General features: G+C 39.3%; 1 protein-coding gene across 1 annotated transcript in view; it reads left to right on the plus strand.

Annotated features, from left to right (window-relative positions):
- asic4a (acid-sensing (proton-gated) ion channel family member 4a) overlaps positions 1-14,820 on the plus strand; it is a 174,166-nt gene that overhangs the window by 108,654 nt on the left and 50,692 nt on the right. The window lies entirely within an intron of this gene.

A 14,820-nucleotide genomic window follows, 5' to 3' on the forward strand; every position in this document is an offset into this window, starting at 1 on the left:
ATCAACCATCCGACCAACCAATTAACCAACTAATCATTAAAACAATCAAGCAATCAACAAACCATACAAGATACTATCTAAACGATCAACCATCCAACCAACCAACTAACCAACGAATTATTGAAACAATTAACCAAGCAACCAATTAACTAACTAATAATTGAAACAATTAACCAGCCAACCAACCAATACAAGAAACTATCTAACCAATCCACCATCCAAACAAGTATCTTTTAAAACAATCATCGAACCAATCAAGTAACCAACTTATAATTGAAACAATCCACCAACCAATCAACCAACCATACAAGAAACAATCTAACCAAACAACAAACCAATTATCTAACTAATCATTCAACCAATCAACCCACCAACCAACATACAAGAAACTATCTGACCAATGAACAAGCCAAACAAACATCAAACCAATTATCCAGCCAATCAAGTAACCAACTAATAATTGTAACAATCAACCAACCATACAAGAAACTATCTGACCAATCAACCAACCAGATATTAAACAAATTAAGCAACTAATCACTGAACCAATCAACCATCCAACCAACCTGTCCATAGACAGAATCACCAATTACACTAATTGAAATGCACTAGTCAGAAGCATTAAGACAGTGTGTGCATCAGCACAGTGTGTGGTAATGATGGTTACTGGCAGCATCTGACTAGAATTGTCTATGTAAACATACAGGACACTGGAAACAGGGAATGGTAAGTGTAGACCGGTAAGGGTTAAAATCACAGGTACTTCCCTCGCCCACTTCCTGCCAGTGAGCTGTTGTATAAATGTGACCCGGTCCTCCGAGCTGCTGCCGCTCTGTGTTTACCGTACTGCGTTAATAACCGGCACTCCGGCCGGCAGGATTCAGCTCTGACCCCTGAGTTCCAGAAGAGCAGAAACCAGGGCAAAGCAGCAGCAGCACAAACACAGCCCCCCACCCATCTCTGAGCCTGAAACAGATACAGCAAACAAACAAACAACCAACCTGCACCCGGCCTCGGCCTCACAGTGACACTGTATACAGATTTATACACTCCAACCTCCACCGGTTAACCACACAAGACACTCTACACTTCATATATGCTCTGATAAAACGAGGATTCAGCACACTCGCATGCTTTAGCAGTTTTCCCTTTGTTTTACATTCACTATATATCTATATCTACTGTAACATACTGAGGACTACTTCATGTTGTCCTCAGTCAATCAACCAACCAACCCACCAACCAACCATACAAGCAATGAACCAACCAACAATTAAACTAATTAACCCACCAATCAGTCAATCCACCAACCAACTATACAAGCAACTATCTGATCAATCATTCAACCATTATCCAAAATAGTTAACCACTAGCCAGTAAACCAACCATACAAGCAACTATCCGATCAAGCAATCAATCATTATCCAAAAAAGTTACCCACTAGCCAGTTAACCAACCATACAAGCAACTATCCGATCAAGCAATCAACCAACCAACCATCAAACTAATTACCCTACTAGTCAATTAACCCACCAACCAACCATAAATGCAAATATCCAACCAATCAACCAATGAACCAACTAACCAATTAACCCACCAACCAACCATTCAAGAAACTATCTGACCAATGAACAAGCCAAACAAACATCAAACCAATTATCCAGCCAATCAAGTAACCAACTAATAATTGTAACAATCAACCAACCATACAAGAAACTATCTGACCAATCAACCAACTAGATATTAAACAAATTAAGCAACTAATCACTGAACCAATCAACCATCCAACCATCCTGTCCATAGACAGAATCACCAATTACACTAATTGAAATGCACTAGTCAGAAGCATTAAGACAGTGTGTGCATCAGCACAGTGTGTGGTAATGATGGTTACTGGCAGCATCTGACTAGAATTGTCTATGTAAACATACAGGACACTGGAAACAGGGAATGGTAAGTGTAGACCGGTAAGGGTTAAAATCACAGGTACTTCCCTCGCCCACTTCCTGCCAGTGAGCTGTTGTATAAATGTGACCCGGTCCTCCGAGCTGCTGCCGCTCTGTGTTTACCGTACTGCGTTAATAACCGGCACTCTGGCCGGCAGGATTCAGCTCTGACCCCTGAGTTCCAGAAGAGCAGAAACCAGGGCAAAGCAGCAGCAGCACAAACACAGCCCCCCACCCGTCTCTGAGCCTGAAACAGATACAGCAAACAAACAAACAACCAACCTGCACCCGGCCTCGGCCTCACAGTGACACTGTATACAGATTTATACACTCCAACCTCCGCCGGTTAACCACACAAGACACTCTACACTTCATATATGCTCTGATAAAACGAGGATTCAGCACACTCGCATGCTTTAGCAGTTTTCCCTTTGTTTTACATTCACTATATATCTATATCTACTGTAACATACTGAGGACTACTTCATGTTGTCCTCAGTCAATCAACCAACCAACCCACCAACCAACCATACAAGCAATGAACCAACCAACAATTAAACTAATTAACCCACCAATCAGTCAATCCACCAACCAACTATACAAGCAACTATCTGATCAATCATTCAACCATTATCCAAAATAGTTACCCACTAGCCAGTAAACCAACCATACAAGCAACTATCCGATCAAGCAATCAATCATTATCCAAAAAAGTTACCCACTAGCCAGTTAACCAACCATACAAGCAACTATCCGATCAAGCAATCAACCAACCAACCATCAAACTAATTACCCTACTAGTCAATTAACCCACCAACCAACCATAAATGCAAATATCCAACCAATCAACCAATGAACCAACTAACCAATTAACCCACCAACCAACCATTCAAGCTGTTATCTGACCATGCAACCAATCAATGAACCAACCAATCAATTAACCCACCAACCAACCATAAAAGCAAATATTCAACCAACCAACCAACCAATGAACCAACTAACCAATCAACCCACCAACCAACCATACAAGCAATGATCTGACCATGCAACCAATCAATGAACCAACCAATCAATTAACCCTCCAACCAACCACAAAAGCAAATATCCAACCAACCAACCAATGAACCAACTAACCTATCAACCCACCAACCCATCATACAAGCAATTATCTGACCATGCAACCAATCAATTAACCAACCAATAAATTAACCCATCAACCAAACAACAAACCAAACAATTATCCTACTAATAAATCATGCATCAAACCAAATTACCCATTAATCATTTACCAATAAACCAACTACTCATCACACTAATTAACCATCTAATCATTGAACCAATCAACAACCCAACCATCCAACCAAACAATGAACCAGCTAACCAATCAACACACAAACTAACCATATGAGCAACAATCTGACCATTAAACCAACCAACTATCCAACCAACCAATTAACAAACTAATCATTCAACTACCCAGCCAATCTTTTTTTCTATTTATAGAATAATTGCCTGATTTTATTTTATATAGAAACTGATATGGTTTGTATTAAAAATGTTCTTCCGTGCTTTCCCACAGTTTCTCCACTTCTTTCAGTAAAACTACCAGTCAGAAATAATTAATGTCATTTATACTGCATTCAATTAATATAAAAATACAAAATCATAAACCCCCCACAGCCATAAATGAACAGCTGTCAGGGTGACTGATTCTGTTCTACTAAATGTGCTCCCTCTCTCTCTCTCTCTCTCTCTCCCGCTCTCTCTCTCTCTCCCGCTCTCTCTCTCCCGCTCTCTCTCTCTCTCTCTCTCCCGCTCTCTCTCTCTCTCTCTCTCCCGCTCTCTCTCTCCCGCTCTCTCTCTCTCTCTCTCTCCCGCTCTCTCTCTCTCTCCCGCTCTCTCTCTCCCGCTCTCTCTCTCTCTCCCGCTTTCTCTCTCTCTCTCTCTCTCTCTCTCTCTCTCTCCCGCTCTCTCTCTCCCACTCTCTCTCTCTCTCTCTCTCTCCCGCTCTCTCTCTCTCTCTCTCTCCCGCTCTCTCTCTCCCGCTCTCTCTCTCTCTCTCTCTCTCTCTCTCTCTGTTCTCGGTCCAGTTTTTTTCTCTGGCTCTTGTTTTTTATGCCCGGTGCGTCTCTGATGGTCAGCAGTGTGAAACCCCCGGCTCTCCTCCTCCAGTATGAAACACTCCTGCCTCCTACAGAGCTCTTCAAAGGCTGGGCTGAGCGTCGGATCAAAGGTGCTGCAGTAGAAGTAAATGCAGAGATGCTGCTGTTAGAAAACGAGCGTCCGCTAACTTCTGCTGTTCTGCAGCTCTGGCCTGCGGCTGTTTCAAAAAGCAGGATTTCTCAGCTGACTAGAAAACTTAAGCCACAGCCAAAACCAACCAACCAACCAACCAACCTGTTGATCTGGCATACTATTTTCATCTTTACTTCTTTACATATTTTACAATGTCGTGTACAGAAAAACAATTTGGGGCAATAACGCATATTGCTTGCATACATACTGAGGACTAACCAACCAACTAACCATACAAGCAATTATCCAACTAACCAACCAACCATCCAAACAACCAACCAACCAATCAGTCAACCCACCAAACAACTGAACATACAAGCAACTGTCCATCCAACCAATATTAGCAATTATCCAGTTGCCAACCAAAAACCAACCAACCAAACAAACCAATCACTCAACCCACCAAACAACTAACCATACAAACAATCATCCAAACAACAAACCAACCAATTACTCAACCCACCAAACAACTAAACATACAGGCAATCATCCAACTAACCAACCAACCATCCAAACATCCAACCAACCAACTAATTACTCAACCCACCAAACAACTAAACATACAAGTAACCATCCAAACAACCAACCAACCATCCAAACAACCAACCAATCATCCAGTCAGATCAGTCAACCCAACAAACAACTAAACATAAAAGCAATTATCCAACTAACCAAACAGCCAGCAAAACAACCCAGCAACCAATTACTCATACAAGCAATCATCCAAACAACCAACCAATACTAGCAATTATCCAGTCAACCAACAAAAAACAACAAACCGACCAAACCAATCACTCAACCCTTCAAACAACTATTCATATAAGCAATCATCTAAAAAAAAAAACAACCATCCAAACAACCACCCAATACTAGCAATTGTCCAGTCAACCAACCAAAAAAACACTAATTGTCTAACCAACCAAACCTGAACCAACAAACCAATCAACCAAGCAATTGACCAACTAACCAATCAAGCAACTGTCCAATCAACCAACCAACCAACCATTGATCCATATGTCCATTCATTAATCAATCAGCCAATGACAAAAATGCCCATCCCTGCTAGTCATTGTAATAAATAACCTAGCCAACATTACCTAACACTAGCTAACATTTACCTGTTCAGAAAATCAGCAGCTTGACCTCTGTAGTCTTGTAGTCCTTCTAGACTCAAACACATTACCAATATTTACTGCTATTTTACTTCATATCTGCTCACAGAGCTTCTTAGAAGTATTATAAAGAGGCTGCAGCATGCTGTGTTTACCTGCTGTTGTGTTCCATACCTGGTAATCCATTGTGTGGCAGTAGGAATTGTAAATGGGCGGGGCAGTGGGCGGAGTCAAAATATATGTAAAAATGCAAACATATTTATGCTTTTTTGTTTCTTGGTGTAAGGGGTAGTTGGTGATTTTGAAACTATTTGAGTGTGTCTGTGTGTGTGTGTGTGTGTGTGTGTGCGGGTTTGAGTGTGTGTGTGTGTGTGGTGTTTAATGATGAAGTGTCACAGAAAATGCTCTGCAGCAGTAAAACACAGTTGGTGATGGCTCTCCTGCTGATGGGCAGGGGTGAGGAAAGTCCTTGCGTTTCGCTTTCCTCTCTCGCCCCGTCCCTTTCAGCCCCCCCGTCCCATTCCCCCCTCCCTCCCATCAGTACAGTGCTGCTACAGTAAGGCCTTGTGGGAAATTAAAGCGGTACGTTAGCGTAGAGTTTTTCCAGCCACCGCAGGACTCCCCGGGGACGGCCGGTTTTAATTTTTTAATAAAGGAAGCAGGAATTGCAGTGGCAGGCAGTGTGGGTGTAATTAAGTTGGGAGTTTGGACGGGTCAGGCCTGTGTGGGTTATTTGTCTGCTTATGGCCGTTACTTTAACACACTTTTGTGTTTTAGCTGGGCAAGGTCACAGACGGAGGGATACGCCATGAGAATCAGACGCGGGGTTTTTGTTTGTTTCAGTAACAAATAGTACCTATTTACTGGATCAGAACGTTTGACAAAAACAACAGTAAAATCGATATTTCAATAAGAATAGGCTGCAGTGTTACTTAAGGCTGTTTGTAGCATATTGTAAATGTCAGAACCAGGCATCCAACCAAACAATCAACCAACTAAACAACCAATCAACCAACTAAACAACCAAGCAACAAACTAAACAAACAAGCAAACACCTAACTAATCAAACAATCAACCTTTCAGCCAACTAACAGTTCAAGCAACCATCTAACCAATCAAACAATCAACCAACCAACCAACCAACCATTCAGCCAACTAACAGTCCAAGCAACCGTCTAACCAATCAACCAAATCAACCAACCTACCACCCTCTTGACAAAACAACCAACCACCCAACCAACCAATCAACCAAACATTCAGCCAACTATCAGTCCAAGCAACCATCTAACCAATCAACCAACCAACCATCCATTCAGCCAACTATCAGTCCAAGCAACCATCTAACCAATCAAACAACCAACCAACATACCAGTCACTTGACCAAACAACCAACCCACCATCCAGGTAACCAAACAAACAACCACCCAATTAACCAAACAACCATTAAGCTGTTTAACAGTCCAAGCAACCATCTAACCAATCAACCAAACCAACCAACTTACCACCCTCTTGACCAAACAATCAACCAACCATCCAGATAACCAAACAAACAACCAGCCAACCAATCAACCAATTAACCAACCCACCAGCCAATTACTAAACCGCCCACCCCTACTAGACTCACTTGTTTCTGTACCAAATACAGTATGTATTTACACCATATGGGAAAACACTTCAGAGTATGTAGTTACACAGTGTAGCAACAACATAGCAACAACTTAGAATGCCATAGCAAGCACCTACTGTAGCAACACCAAAGTAACCACCTGGAATACCATAGGAACTGCCTAGCAACCCCAAAGCAAACATACAGTGAGCATTTAGGAACATCTTAGCAACACCATATCAACCACATTAGCTAACAACATGATACCGACATATAATTGCATTGCAATCACTTAGCAGCACCACAGATATTGCCTAGCGACACTGCAGGAACCCCCTGAATACCATAGCATCCAACATTAAGAACAAAAGTACCACTTAGCCACTACTGGAGCTTTATAAAACCTTTACTGGAGCTTTATAAAACCTGTAGGATATGCAGTTTTTACTTGTTATGCATGCAAATTTACATTTTATGCATTTTGTATGACTCCATGTCTGAAATTGCATTACTATGTGTGTGTGTGTGTGTGTGTGTGTGTGTGTGTGTGGTGCATAGTTAACATTCCCTCACGTTCTGCACTAATTACTACAATCATTGTTATGAAATGCTGTAATTAGTTGTGTTGATTAGGAAATGACGTGAGGAATTTAGAGTAATTACATTAATACAGGCGTTCCTGAACCCAGAACCAGGAACATCAACACTGTACAGAGAGAGAGATAAAGAAAGAGGGAGAGAGAGAGAGAGAGAGAGAGAGAGAGAGAGAGAGAGAGAGAGGGAGAGATAGAGAGAGAGAGAACGTTTTTATTTAATGTTCTTAAACGTTCTGGTAACATCTTTGCAACGTCACTTGTGTCAGTGTTTTAATTTTTAGTTTTAGAAATGTTACTTTTACCATTTCTTTTTTTCTCGCCCTTTTTGTAGAGCCAATTAAGTTTTATTAATATTAATACAGAGTTTTTGTGGCCATTTGTGGTCATTCTGCTTGTAATAGCAATATAATAATGTAAGCAAAATAACAGAAAAAGGGTGAGAGAAAAAAACTCCAACTCCAAGAATCCCCAGCGATGATAAGGCTCAACCATCTGCACCTGTGCACTACCCTATATAAACCTCAGTCAAACTAGACTTCTCTGTCGCACCTTTGTATAGAGTGACTGGTAACAGAAGGAATGAGACGAAAAAGAGAGAAAAAAGAGAGAATTGAGTTGTGCTCAGCCCGTTTTGCGTTTAGTCGTATTTCAGTTTGGTTCACTTGAAGCTGAAAGCTGTCTTTTGTTGATATGTGCCATTCTGAGGCATTTCCTTTGTTCTGATTCCCGCCTTTTTTCCGCACCTCTTCAGAGATATTTTTTTCCCACTCATTCTCCAGTCTCCATGGTAGAGAAAAGGTTGTATAGGCACATTTATTACAATATTATTTAAAAATTAATAATATAACTGACTAATAAATAATAGAAATATATCAATATAAGTAAATAATTTAATTAATTAATATATACACATGAATATATTTATTATATATTCGTTATATACATCTTTCTATCTGCTCTGTACTTGGATCTAACACCTACCCCAACCATAACAGAGAGAGAGAGTGAAAAAGAAAGAAAGAAAGAGAGTTATAGAGAGAGAGAGAGAGAGAGAGAGAGAGAGAGAGAGAGAGGGACAGTCTCACCTCAGCTCAGAATAGTCATCCGTTTTCTCTTATTCAAATAATTGCTTTTATTCTTTGATATCTCATGAAAGAAGTTCACATAAAGAGAGCAAATGAACTGGCGCTCGCCGCTCGGCCGCCGCTCTCTGTTCTGAGTTCATTTTCTGCTTAAAGTCGTCGGGTGGAGCAGGAGGACGTCGGGGAACGGCGAGGGAAACTCAGGCTGGAACTCTGAGGTTAAAGATCATACCGGCAGGAGAGGAGGAGCAGAGGGTGAAATATATTTTAAATGTAGCTTTTTTACATCTTTTTATCTTCGAAAATCAAGAAAAAATGCATTTTCGCTATTTAATTCTTGCAATGGTACAGAGCCCCTGAAGGGACATAGTGTATATTTTATATAAGTGGTGAGCACCACATACTGATCTGTACATGACTCCGCAATTCTCCATCCAGTTATTAAAATTATATTTATTTAGCTGCCATTTTTAATGTAATGTAGGCTGCTTTTGCAAACAGCTAACCTAAAGATAGCTAAGTTAGCTAAACATTTCCCACTGAAATAAAATAGTTAACGTTAGCTAACCTAGCTTACGGTATTTAAAACATTTGCCACTGAAATGAAGTAGCTAACATTAACTTACCTAGCTAACTTTAGCTAAAACATTCCCTACTGAAATAAAGTAGTTAACGTTAGCTTACATATCTAACATAGCTAACAACTTTATTTCACTGTGAAACATCTGTCAGTTTAAAAAATAGCTTGCTAGCTACCGTCATCTGGTGCTCAGCACTTAGTATCTGGTGCTCACCACTTAGTATGTGGTGCTTACCACTTTTTAAGTGAAAAAAAGAATACACCATGTCCCTTCAGGGGCTCCGTACAGTGGTACAAAAAAGGAGCAAATTTAATTAAAAAACATGCGTAAAAATGGTTTCTGTTTTCAGGGTCTGGTCAGTATTCACTTTTATTTTGCTCAGTTTTTTATTCTAACCTAATATTTTATTTCTCTGCATCTTCAAAAATGTGTGTAAAACACAAAATCTAATTAATATTAATATATTAATGAATATTAATCAAATCAAATCAAATTTATTTGTATAGCGCTTTTTACAACTGGTGTTGGCACAAAGCAGCTTTACAGAAACATGATTACAGGACAAAGAATCAGGCAAAACATTAAACATAGAAAATACAGAATACAGAACCCCCAGTGAAAAACTCCTTCAGAGCTGCAGGAGGAGGAAGAAACCTTGGGAGGACCAAGACTCACATTAAAGGGGGGACCATCCTACCACTGGTCAAACGGCTTTTAAATTAAAATTTAAAAAGTCTTTTATACATCCATATAGGTTTTACATATTCAGGTGTATAGCAGCTCCACTAATGGCTTATAGAGTAAGATGGATGATGAGCAGCTGATCTGTGGTGGTGGTGGAGAAGAGCTGACTTCAGAAACTTCCAGTCTGGCCAGACAGAGGACATGAGAGCCTGAGGGTCCAACATCCCGCGGTATCGGGTCAGACAGGTGGGCAGTCAGTAACTCGGAGGAAGGCAGAGAGATGGAATTAGTTTTGACTGGATTTATGTAAAACAGAGAATATTAAAACATTATCAGAGTGTGGCAAATGACTCCGGCAGAACTGAATAAAACAGCCTAACTAAAGGCAGAGAGCCAGAAGGTAACATAGACATGGAGGCTCCCTGAAACACCAGCATCCACCCACTCCACCGTCCACAAACCTGAGTGACCGTGTGCAGTGGGAGAACAACAGCACCAGCATCTCAGTTTACCCACAATTCCCTCTGTCCATGAACCCCTGAATCTGCAGCCTTATCTAAAGGGAAAACACATTAATTACCAAAAGCCAAACTAAACAAGTAAGTTTTCAGTCTAGACTTAAAGATTGAGACTGTGTCTGAGTCCCGAACATATTCGGGGAGATTATTCCAGAGTTGAGGCGCTTTATAAGAGAAAGCTCTTCCTCCTGCAGAGCTCCTCTGAATTTTAGGGACTACTAATAAACCAGCACCCTGAGATCTAAGTAATCGTGGTGGTTCATAATAGGAGATGAGGTCTTGTAAATACTCATTAATGAATTAGTTTCAAAAACTTTACAATAAGGTACATGTATGAACAGTACTAAACAATACAAAACATCTCAACCAATTATTAATTAAGACTAGTTCATAAATTATTAATAATTACAATATTATTAAATTATTAATGTGTAATTATGACATAACTAGTGTCAATTACCAATTAGTTGAAACGTTACTTAAAACCATTTAACAGTGTTTATTACTGTGGTAAACACTGTTATTTGTAAAGTTTTACCAAGAATTTCATTATGGACTTTTTTGTTTATTTGGGGAAAAAAATAAATTTATATTTTGTATTTTAACTGTACCTTTAAAAAGAGTCACCACACACACATCCCACAGGTCAGTGCAGCATTCTTCTTCTAGCTTTTATAGGACATGGGACAAAAGTCATGGGATACTGTAGAACACAGTAGAGCACTGTTTACTCCAAAATACTCTGAAGCTGTTTAAATTGTATCTCGTAAAAGTGAAACTCAAGACTTCAGAGCGTGTTTGTGTATGTACTGCTTCTTTTCTTTGTACAAGTGTGTGTGTTTCTGTGTGTGTGTGTGTGTTTCTTTCTGTGTGTGTTTCTGTGTGTGTGTGTGTGTGTGTGTGTGCAAATATTCCAAGTGATCTCTCTGAAAGATGGACGTTCCTTCGTCCAGCCTCCCTCAGGCCCCGTCCTCCCGTCCCTCTCGTCCTGATCAAAAACAGTTTGGACGAGGAGAGACAGAGCGCTCGGTCATCTCTTCCCCCCGCACCCAATTAAACATTTATAACCATCACAGAGAGACGAGACCAGCCAATCACAATCCAGCACAGAATAATTAACCATTTCACTCCCAGGGCCCTCTTTACACCCTGTACAAGACTATTTTAACTTCTTCAACTTGAATCTTTTAAACAGCAGCAGTGCTTCTGAATATATCTACACTGATGGGCGTGGTGTTCTGGAAATGAGGTGTGTTCAGGTACATTTCTGGTGTATTGCTATCTCTATCTTGGCAACAGAAAACACAGGAGCTCCACTGACTGAATACAACCTAGACAGAAAAAAACAAAACAAAAATCAGATGTTCATTGCTATCTCAGCAACACAATAAACTAAATACTAAGCTGCTGGAGCTCCTTCACAGTGTAAACCAGCAGCTCAGTTTCTTCTGCTTTAAGAGAAGCGTTTGTTGGACACGTCCAGGTAGCTGGGCTGTTAAAATAGCAATACGCCAAAGTCAGAGCTCACCTGATTCTTAAAGATAATAATGAGCAAGTTATAAATAATAAGACACGCTGACACCAAAAAAATCACGCCCAGGATTAAGATATTAAATTAGTACATGCCTTTCGCGGGTTTCAAGCCATGCAAAGCATACTTTTCCTGTCATTACGATAGCAAAGACACACTGACACTAGAGTCATTCTTAAAACACAAAATTTTGGTTATGTAATCTACTAAAGATGGAGAAGCTACAAAGCTACACTATATGGGCAAATGTATTCATTGTTTCTTATGTAATCAAGGATATTAAAAAGAGTATATCCTGCTTATATTGAAGTAACAGTCTCTACTGTTCAGGAACATTGGAACATTGCTGTGTGGATTTGATTGCATTCAGCAACAAGAGCAGCGTTAGTGAGGTCAGGGTGTTGGATATGATGATCACCACCCAGGTCATTATCCACAACTCTATAATGTAAACCGCTTATGGTACTGTTTAGATAAGTGGTTGCTGGGTGGTTTCTGTGGTAGCTCAGGTGGTTGCTATGCTGATGCTGATCTATCTATCTATCTATCTATCTATCTATCTATCTATCTATCTATCTATCTATCTATCTATCTATCTATCTATCTATCTATCTATCTATCTATCTATCTACCTACCTACCTACCTACCTACTTACTCATCTACCTACCTAGGTGGTTTCTGTGGTACCTCAGGTGGTTGCTATGATGAGGCTAAGCCCATAAATATTGGTATACTTGCTATCTTTTTGTTTCTTCTAAAATTAAGGCTACTAAAAAGAGTTTATCTTTTGGTGAAGAGTTGTTTTGTTGGAGTAACTGTCTCTAAACATTCTATTAGATTTAAGATCATTGCTGTGAGAATTTGATTGCATTGCGTGAGAGGTTGAAATGTTGGATATCAGTTACACAACCCCACCTCATACCAAAATCCCCAAATCATCTCACTCAAAGCACTGTATGGAGCTCCATCATTCCAGAGAGCACAGTTCCACTGCTCCACAGCTTAATACTGGGGCTTTATACCCCTCTATAGCCCATGCTAGGCTGTCCCAATACTTTTGTCCATACAGTCTGTATAGAGTCAGGAATGATTCATATATATTTGTAGAGCTGCATCTAAGGACTGATACACACAAAAACACATTAGCATCCTGATTGAAAACACTGGGAAAAGTATTTGTCCAGATTGTTTAGATATGAGTTAATTGTGATTCTTATCATATTACAATTAACTCTCTAATTATTGGTAATCTTTAATGGCTTAGTTAATGGATATTTGAATTGCAGTAATGCTGCAGTTTGTTTGCACTGAAAAAAGATAATTATTTAATAAGTGAAATCTTCATTAATCTACACAACATAGCTAAGATTGAATAAAACAATTAAGAAGAAATGTTGGTTATCGTTACTCCCAGAGACTGTAAAAAAAGATGGAGGCCGTGTCGCCGTTCCCATTCCTTCAATAAAAATGAAGCCAAAATCTTCCGCCATGTTGGCGATCCTGATACCCGAGTCTGTAAAGCGCAGTAGAGACCAGAGGAGGGAGAAAGACTGTGGAGAGACAGCCTACTCATTTAAATAACCCCGCCCCTGAGGGCTGCCTCGAGGTCACAGGCTGCAGAGCGGAGCTGACGGTCTGTTATTGGTCCCGCCCATAACCAGCCCTTTTACAATAACCACACCTTTTTTGAATAGAGCTGAATAACGTTTTTAAAAACAAATTATGTGGGGATATAAAAATTTGACAATATAAGCAGAGGTTACACTAGCTGCTGCATTTAAATAAAGGAGGTAGAATTACAGTATATTAGAAAAAAATGTGATTGAAAGTTGTTCTGTTTTGCCATTGAAACCTATGGGAATGGGTGGAGTTACACAGCTTTCTGAAACCGAACAGCAGGGGGCGCCCGACCTGTGGTGGCTTCACTTTTGAGAGACGATGCTCTGTCCAGCTATACACAGTCTATGGTTACTCCTGTTTCCTTTCAGCTGGTTTTTGTTCCGGCTTCTCTTCGTTCACTAAAACCCCTATCCAGATAAATCTCTCCATCCAGATAGAGTGAATCTGATTCAAGGATTCAAGGAGATTTTATTGTTTATTGTGAGGTGGAACGAAATTATGTTTTTTTTTTATGAACGAGTGAATTATCCTATTCTGAAGCATTACCTGTTAGAGGTAAGGAGCACCATTGCACTAAATATTGAAAGAATAATTAGTAATGTAGTTAGTAAATAAAATATTTACCCTACTTGTAAGGATTTTTTTGGGTTTCAGACTCATACAAAGTTTTGCAACTTTCTGCATTTGCTTTTTTTAAGTAAATTTAATTTCAGATAAATGTAAGTAACTTCAACTCGGTTTAAAGACTTAAATGTTACATAAAGTAAATAAGTGAACTGAATTTTACTTAAACTTTACATCATTTATTTTTGCTGAATCAATCCTTTCTTTTAGTAAAATTTACTTAATTTCTGCATACAATATTACCTAATTACAAATTACTTAATTTATACAATACTACTCAAATAATTTATGATACATAATATATTATAATTCCTGAAAATTAAATCTTTTTATTTAAAACACACATATTACACTGTCTCAACACATGGATGGCATGTAATGCATTCCTTTTAGTATACTAAAGTATAAGAAATGTATTACATGCATCCATATGTTGAGACAGTGAGACTTGGTCTGTTTACAAAATACATCTTTGAATAATATTGTATAAATGAAGTAATTGTAATTAGGTAATATTGTACACAGAAATGAAGTAAAGTTTACTAAAAGAAAGGATTGACTGAAGTTCAGTTCACTTATTTACTCTATGTAACTTTATTTAAGTCTTTAAACTGAGTTGAAGTT

Source organism: Astyanax mexicanus, chromosome 11 (genome assembly GCF_023375975.1).
Source record: "Astyanax mexicanus isolate ESR-SI-001 chromosome 11, AstMex3_surface, whole genome shotgun sequence".
Lineage (NCBI taxonomy): Eukaryota > Metazoa > Chordata > Actinopteri > Characiformes > Acestrorhamphidae > Astyanax > Astyanax mexicanus.